General features: G+C 36.0%; 1 pseudogene; it reads right to left on the bottom strand.

Annotated features, from left to right (window-relative positions):
* Positions 1-1504: 1504 nt before the first annotated feature.
* Positions 1505-2850, bottom strand: LOC121257011 (annotated as a pseudogene).
* Between the last annotated feature and the right edge of the window lie 6771 nt (positions 2851-9621).

The following is a 9621-nucleotide window of genomic DNA, read 5'->3' as shown; positions in this document are numbered from 1 at the left end:
TCAATCTTATTTGCATGGTCATGTCTTCAATATTCGAACTACCTCATGTCCCCTTCAACTATGACTAATGTGTTCAAATTTTTATCCATTATACCGTCAATGTAATTTTACTTCTTATTGTAGGAGTCTCGAACAGACGACAATCTTATTTGCACGGTCATGTCTTCAATATTCGAACGACCTCATGTCCCCTTCAGCTGTAACTAATGTGTTCGAATACTAGTGTCATATCGTAATAGTTTGAACAATATTCTACGAATGCTTGTTAGGGTAGAAATGACTTCTTCCCAAAAAGGTTTCCCGTTGTGGGGAAAATTTCATCCCAAGAGATATTTTCCATGACGAAATTTTTTTCTCGTCCTGGTTTGTCTTTCGCAACATATCTACTGTGATGAATTAGGGATTTTCATCCCTAATGTCTTCTGGGACAAAATCCCACTCTTTTAAAGAGGGTTCCTATTGTAGTGAATGCAATTTTTTATTTCCAGTCATCGATTGTAAGAAAATGGTTGTCGTGTCTGTATTCCTCACCTTCCAGCTTAGTCATTAACTTGGGGTTCTTTGAAGTTTGTGATTGTATATATATACTTTCGCTTTAACATAACTAGAAAAATGAACTCACCTTCATCACAAATATCTGATTTCGAATTAGTGTTTTTCTTGTAACAATCATCCACGAACTTCTCTAAATCATAAATAGTACTCAATCAAATGTTCATATTGATCAACATGTTTCTCCATTGTGTCTTCTCACGAAACAAGTGAAATATTTCTTAACATAATTGCATGTCATGCTTTGTTTATAAACTAAATAATTTATTGATAAGGTACATATTTTTATTGATTACAGCATACAGTGCAAGGACGTACGTACATACAGCAAATTACTGATGATTAGCGTTTGCCAACTAAAACGTAGAAATTAAGGACCGACCAACTCAAAAGTATAAGTGAAGAAATTCATGGGCCTGACTCATCTCATAAAACCGGTTCAACAAGATAGGAATGCTCATTTCTTATAAACATGTCTAAGATCTTGTCTACAGGCAATGTGAGATTATTCCTCAACACCCTCTATCATGTGCAGACCAGTATTTTTTTTTTTGTCATGGTCGTGGGTAAGTAGTGTAAGCTCCATTCGTTCGCTGATAGGCTCTAATACCATGATGAAATTCATGAGCCTAATTCATCTTATAAAACCGATTCAACAATAACTGATTGATCATCTTTATAAACATGCTCAAAACCTTATCCAGAGGCAATGTGAGATTATTCATCAACAATGAGTACCATTAACTTCACCAATAAAAAAGCACATTACAGGCATGGATCCAACTTTCCAACTGAAATCCCAAGTGCATCGAATTAGTCTTCTGAGTAGAAGAACTCTATTTGTAGTCGAGGTATAAAACACAACTTCAATACCAATGACTTGTCAATGGTACGTATCAATGTGTTCTTCACCCTGACATATAAATAGAACTACTCTTCTAGATAATTATTATCAAGCGGGATAAACTGAAGCTGCCAAACGTGGGTTTGCATGTGCACGTAAGGGTTTGGCCATGAAAAGTTCATTCATGGACTTAGAGAGGTCAATCTCCTTTGGTTTGGTGGCAAACTCCATGAAAATCCTTGAAGAAGCCCTGCCAAAAGCATCAAAGTCATGGCAAAGCCGAGCACGATGCCCATGCAACATCGCCTTCCCTTACTGAACGAAATGAAGCGCAGCTCATGCTCTACAAGTTCCACCTACTGATCATTGGCCATAGATGATCCATCCTCCTTCAGATGTCGATCTAGTTTGAACCTCAAGGGTTCTGTCCAAACTCGAGGGTTCCGGCCAAGACCATATCAGCTCAAGATGACATGACTTCCTTTTGTGATGAAATAGCCCGCCACAGTTGCGTCTTGCATTGAGACATGGGGAAGTTAAATGGTGCAATTGGGTGAAGCCGGAAACCTTCCCTTGCACAAGCCTTGACATAATTCAGCTGTGGAATATCAGAATCTTCAACCCATCTCTTCATTCCAACTACCCTATAAATTTCTTCTGCAACTTTTTGGAGGAGCTTCGGTCTGTTGAGCATTTCTGCTAGTGTCCACTCTATGCAGTTGGAAGGATTATTCACTATTGCAAGCATTAGTTCCTACACGCACAGGATGAAAACAATTCAAGTAAATGATTAATAAATATTAATTATTGAAAACAATCCAATTAAATCTTATTATTAATGGTTTTTTTTTTGGGGGGGGGGGACTTGTTCAAATTAGATATATATAAATCATTTATTTAAATTTAGATATTTTCTTCAAAACTAATTTTAGTATGGATATTTAGAATAGGATTAGAGAAAAACACAATCTAGGGTTTGTGAAAGACGTGAAGTATCTTGCAATGTCATATATTAAAATACATGGAATTAGGTATTCTTATTAATATTTAGGCCTCGTTTGTTTTCAGGAAACATCTCATCTCATCTTATCTCATCTCACTTCATCATTACAACTTTTCCAAATTCCCACACAAAATAAAATAAACAATTCAACCTTTTCAAATCCCAAAACAAAAATAATATTAAAAAATATATTCTAACAATATTTTATTCAACTTTTTAACTTTAATCTTATCTCATCTCATCTCATATCTGAAAACAAACGAGGCCTTAATTTTTATCTTGCTGTGATTTGAGCTTTGATCTCTTCCACTGAAAAAGTTGCTTTCCCATTCGAATCCTTTGCCAAAATGAAAGCGTCGAGCAAGTCCTCGGCCTCTGTGTTCTCCCTGTCTCTCCATTGCCGTAGTCTCTCATTGACGATCGGATCTTCATAACTAGTAACGATCTTCATTGCCTCACTTACAATCTTCCCATGACCATCTAAATCTAGTGTTGTTAAGCATGACAAGTAGTCCGATAAAGCAAATGCATTAAGATGGACGAGTATGGTGAAAAGTGATGCAACGAGTCTCACGTCCACAACTGAACCACTAATTGAATGATCATCAGGAAGGTTGTCAATCGCAACATTCTTACAATGATTATAAATGAGACGAACAAGATTATCAGCTTCTTCGGTCCTCTTATTGAGTAGCCATAGAGTTGTTTTTGAGTTATTTATCTCAGAAGCCGCCAACTTTTTCATCTTCTTCCATTGATCTCCCCACGGCACCAAAGCTGTCGACTTAATGTTGCGACTAGCATATTTACTCGACATAAAAGGAGGTCTTGATGCAAACACAATATCGTGCTTTTTCAAGAACTCTCGTGCAAGTTCTAGTGAAGTTACCAAAATAACATGAACACCTCCTAGACGTATACAAGTGATTTCCGTATTGAGTGATTCCAGAAAGCCATGTATCCACCAAAATGCTGGCTTATTCCTCCACAGTTCTAGGAGGTTTCCAACTATTGGCCACGGAGTTGGGCCCGGTGGGAGCGCTAGAGTTCGCTTGAAGGTTTTGTTAAATATTTTTAACATGAACATTAATAATTGGCTCTTTGATTTTCTATGATCCACAATAATAGAATAATGATAATTAAACATGTACTTTTCTCCATTTTTTTATGAAGTACTTAATCTGACCATGAGAGAAGGATCATCCTAGCAACTTAGCCTCACAAGTGTCTCCCGATGGCCAGAGGCACTCTGATGTTGTAATTGAGAACCCCTTAACCCCTCAGTGCTATTTATAGACTTCTGGCCATCAAGAAATCTAAGTCTTTGTGTTTGACTATGATTAGAGATATAGAGTTAATCTTATCTCTTAGAAGTTTTTCTTATCTCATTATAACTCATCTATTAACTGATATGTTTTGAACCATTCTAAACTCTATCAAGATGGGTGAGTGGGACACAGAGGTTAAATAGAACTCTTATATTCTTCCACTTGGCCTATACGCCCATAAATAATATTTTTTGTTCATGAATTTATTACAGGAAATTAATCATACTGCACAAATTCATTTCCTGAAACTTTTCATAGCTCAAAAATACATTTCATGAGTTCTGTAATATCAATGTCAAACTAATTACTAATGTGAGTCATGGCGGTCCTCTTTTATATAATCAACATTTTCCCTTCCATGTACCACAATACCAGTAACTTAATTTAACATGATCTTTGATTGGGATAATTAAGATTAATACTATAATGCCTTGGGTTTCAATTCATGTCTATTATAGACATTATCTTGTCATCATTCATTCACACCATTTAATGTACATATAAAGTGGAAAGACAAAAAAATAGAAACAAAACAACCATAATAGATATAATTAAGTGTCCCAATCAAATTCAAAATATCTACAAGCTCATTAACATGTTCATATCATAAGACTCATTCTATCAACATATTCTTTAAACTGCTTCGCTATTAGACCCTTTGTTAATGGGTCTGCTATCATAAGTATAGTACTAATATGTTCTATGGACACTGTTTGTTTTTATACTTCGGAGTGTCCAATGATGAACAACTTTCAAATCTCTCAAGAACTCTTTCTATGTAACTTTTCTGAGATAATCCCAACAGTCCTTGTTTTCAATCTCGAAAAATTTTGATTCCGATTACAAAGGATTCCTCACCCATATCTTTCATTTCAAAGTTATTAGAGAGAAAACACTTGGTTTCATAAAGTAAGACAAGATCACTGCTAGCTGACAATATATCACCAACATACAGGATCAAAATTATAAACTTACTCCCACTGATCTTTAGGTATATACTTCGATTAACAATGTTTTATTTAAATCCAAATGTAGTAATGGTATCATTAAACTTTAAGTACCATTCTCGGGAAGTTTGCTTAAGCCCATATATCGATTTCTTAAGCTTACATACAAGGTGATCTTTGCTCTTTTTTGAGTAACCTTCTGGCTGCTCCATGTAGACCTCTTCATTCAAACTTCCATTTAAAAATGCCATTTTTACATCCATCTGGTGTAACTCTAAATTATAATGAGTCACCAATGCCATAGTGATCCTAAAAGAGTCCTTTTTAGATATTGGAGAAAATGTCTCTTTGTAATCAATGCCTCATTTCTGAGTGAAACCCTTGTCAACAAGTCTGTCCTTATACTTTTCAACATTGCCTTTTGAGTCGCTTTTGGTCTTAAAGACTCATTTACACCCAACTCTTTTACTCCCTTCAGGCAATTCAACGAGATCCCAAACTTGATTTTAATCCATAGATTTCAACTCTTCTTTGATGGCATCGATCTATTTACTAGAATCATTTCTCTCTATGGTTTGTGAAAACGTTAGTGGATCTTTACTTGTCCCAATGTCAAATTCAGATTCCTTTAGATACACCACATAGTCTACTGAAATAGCAGGTCTCTGATCTCTTTGAGATCTGCGTAAGACAACCTGTTTTGGTGACTTTGAACTTGGTTCGTCAGTGGTATTATCATTCTAAGGTAGATGATCATTTACGTGTTCTAATGTATCATCGTGATGATCAATTAGAGGAACCATTATCTTTTCTGAGGATATAGGTATAGGGACATCTACCTGTACTTCCCCAATGATCACATCTCAGGGTTCAATTCTCCCATTGATCTTGCCAAGTTCAATGAATTTAGCATTTCCTATTTTCACCATTCTTGAACTGTGATTAGGACAGTAAAACCTATACCCTTTGGATCTCTCTGGGTACCCAATAAAGTACCCACTTACTGTTCTAGGATCCAATTTCATTTCATGTGGATTGTAAAGTCTTGCTTTAGCTGGGCAATCCTAAACATGCATGTGTCTTAAACTTGGTGTCCTACCAGTCCATAACTCGAAAGGAGTTTTTGGAACTGACTTACTAGGAACTCAGTTTAAGATATACATTGTTGTCTTAATAGCTTCACCCCACAGTGATTTAGGTAAGGTAGAATTGCTTACCATACTTCTGACCATATCCAATAAGGTTCGATTACACCTTTCAACAACACCGTTATGTTGTGGCGTCCCGGGCATCATATACTATGCAACAATGCCACGCTGTTCAAGAAGTTTGGCGAAAGGGCCAGTGTTACAGCCCGATTCGTCATACTTTCCATAGTATTCTCGACCTTGATCCGATTTGATGATTTTCACCTTTCTATCTAACTGTCTTTCCACCTCCATGAGAAATTCCTCAAGTATTGAAACAGTTTGAGATTTATCATGTAGTAAATAGATGTATCCAAACAGTAAAAAATATCAATAAAGGTGATAAAATACTTTTCTCCACTAAAACATTCAGTGAAGAATGGTCCACATATATTGGTGTGAATTATTTCAAGAAGCCTCTTACTTCTTGTGGCACTTTTCTTAGCATGTTTGGTTTGTTTTCCTTTAATGCAATCCACACACACTTCAAGTTTAGTAAAATCAAGATGTAGAAAAATTCCTTCTTTTACTAATCTCTGTAACTTTTTTTTGGAGATGTGCTCCAATCTTTTATGCCACAAGTCATAAGAATTTTCATTCATCATGTTTCTTTTAGTTCCAATACATATTTCATGGTACTTGGTATAGGTATTTTTAATAAATGTATTATCGAGGCAAAGTCGATAAAGGCCATCAGAAAGAAACCCAGAACAAATAGATAAATCATTTCTAAATAAATTGAAACTACTATTATAGAACGAAAAAGAATAACCATCAGTATCTAGTCTGGACAAGGAAATCAAATTACATCTCACAGAAGGCACATATACTGTGTTATGAAAGTCTAAATATTGATCGGTACTCAAAACCAAACGAAAAGTTCATATGGCTAAAAATTCAGCCTTATCATCATTTCCCATAAAGATAAATCATTCACTGGGGCTTGGTGTTTGGCTTGTAATGGTGCTTTTTCTTTCCAGCTTCTTTGGTCACAAACTTAGCAGAGTAATGCCCTTGTTGTTTCAGTCTCGCTTCTTCTTGAACTACCATACTTGCCAACTCATTCACATTTCATTTATCTTTAATAGAGTTATAATGCATCTGCAATGGACCATATTAAGGTGGCAATGAGTTCAAGATAAACTGAACAATGAAGGACTCCTCTACTTTCATTCCCAGGGTTTGTAATCTAGCGGCAATATTTGTCATTTCAAGGATATGCTCTTGCATTCCTTTAGCACCATCATATTTCATGGTAGTAAGTCTAGCCATAAGTGTTCCTGCTAAATATTTATCTGCAGACCGAAACCTCTCCTCAGCATTTTTCAAAAAAGTTTGGACTTCCTCAGTACTAGGGAGTGAATTTTTTATATTTTCGGCTATGGTCATTTTCATGAACATTAAGCTCAGCCTGTTTGATCTCTCTCATTGTTTAGTGATGCGTGGTGGTTTTGGACTCGTAAGTGATGGGTCCAGGTCAAGGACTCTTAAGGTGAACATGACTCGCTCAACACATTCAGAAAAACTAGAGCCAGTCAAAACAGGAACAAATGACGTCTGTGAGTGTAGTGATGTAGGTACGCTTACTGCAAGAAAATTTTGTCACATAATGCTTTAAGTTAAACACTTATAGATAATAATCAAAATTTAAACAATTATGGATGAACTAATAGTATCATCAAGACCCTCCTTTGGGAGTAGATCTTGATGCACAAAGTCTTCTTACCAATATTAAATTATGTGGATGATTTAGTTGTGTCATCATAATTCTTCTTTAAGAGCAAACTCTGACATATAAAGTGATCCCTCCAACCTTACTTTTGATGGATGAACTAAAAATGTCATCAAGATCCTCCTTTGGGAGTAGATCTTGACACACAAAGTGTTCACTTCATCATATCCACCTTACTATGGGTTTAATGATTTGTCACAAAAATTAAGAAAATTTTGTACCTTTGGGCAACCAATATTTTCTTAAATTTTAACGTAAATCATTTGCCCTATATTGGAAAAAGAAATATGCATGACATAATAATAGCCAAAATAAACAATTCATACATGTATTTAATAATAATATGCATAAAATCTAATTTAATACATGTATATGCCAATAATAACATGTTAATAAAATTTAATACATGTATTTAACAACAATAACATGTATATAATAGAAAAATAAATTTCAGATTTTTTTTTTTATTATTCTACCAGGTTGGGCCACAACAGTGGCCCGTTCGTTTCTCTCTTGGACTGGGCCAAGGGCCACGGCCCACGACCCAGGCCCCTTATAAGTCAGAAGAAACCTTTAGGTTTTCTTCTCTTCTACCCTCAATCACACAGCGCCTCAATGTTCTTCTTCGCTCTATGACAGTGTCGCAACTCATGTAAAACCACCTTCGGTTTGGCACAACAATGGACGTCGCCGGTGAGGAAGAGATAGTATGGCATCCCCAGCCTCGTCCTGCCACCGATGTCCACCTCCACGCAAGGTACCCCCCCCCCCCTTTTTGTTTATGTTATTGCCACAAACTGCCACAGCCAGTGGGCTTGAGAGCCCTCTGCCACTGTTATAGAGATGCCGGCGAGGAGGTTCTCAGCCTCCTTGCGGCGCCGACCTACCCTTAACTAGTGGGACTTTATTTAGGCAGGGGCAGCACCCATTCGGGACTTCACAGCCCCACTGTGCCGCCACCTCCTTTATAGCCGCTTGTTGAGACACCAGCCACTACTCACAGCAGCTCCACCATATATACACGGTGGTTCCTCAACCCCATTACACAGCATTGATATAATACAGTCAATGGAGAAATACATATAGTTTCTCAACTTTCTTCCATCGTAACACAGTGTTATCGATTTATTAATTTATTTATTTTTTTAATTCCCAACACGCAACAATGTAAACAATGCACAATATGTGAAATACGCCCAATCAAAGGCAGATGCAAATTATCGTAATAGGAGAAATAGGTACACAAAACCGAAATACATTAATAGTTGTCAGTGCATCGTAATTTCATATGACATAGAATCAATGTTTAAAACATCATCATAAAATTTCTCTCTCAGATCGTAAAACCAATATTTTTAATTTTTCGCAATATGATAAAATCATAATATACGAATGCACATATTTACTGTATATTTTATTGAGATCATAAAAATCTATAACCTGACTCTAATTCCACATGTTAAATATTTTTAACATGAATATTAATAATTAGATCTTTGATTTTCTATGATCCATAATAATAAAATAATGATAATTAAGCACGTACATTTCTCCATCTGTTTGATGAAGAATTTGATCTGACTATGAGAGAAGGATCATCCTAGCAGCTCAGCCTCACAAGTGTCTCCCAATGGCTTGAGACACTCTAATGTTGCAGGTGAGAACCCTTTAACCCCTTAGTGCTATTTATAGACTTTTAGCCATCAAAAAATTTAAGTCTTTGTGTTTGACTATGATTAGAGATCTAGAGTTAATCTTATCTCTTAGGAGTTTTTCTTATCCCATTATAAATCATCTATTAACTGATAAGTTTTGAACTATTTCAAACTCTATCAAGATGGGTGAGTGAGACACGGAGTTTAAAAAGAACTCTTATAGGTTTTTCCATGGGGTTTCCACTTGAATAATATGATAGGAAAAAGAATAATGAGCATGGTAAGAAAGGCAGAAATCAAGGTTAAGCGCATCGGCAGCATGATTTTTTCTGAGGAGCCATAACCATGCTCGACGTCCCTCATGGTAAAGAAT

This window comes from Juglans microcarpa x Juglans regia, chromosome 1D, assembly GCF_004785595.1.
Source record: "Juglans microcarpa x Juglans regia isolate MS1-56 chromosome 1D, Jm3101_v1.0, whole genome shotgun sequence".
Taxonomy (NCBI): Eukaryota; Viridiplantae; Streptophyta; class Magnoliopsida; order Fagales; family Juglandaceae; genus Juglans; species Juglans microcarpa x Juglans regia.
The sequence above is the reverse complement of the archived record's forward strand: the minus strand, read 5'-3'. Positions and strand labels throughout refer to the sequence as shown.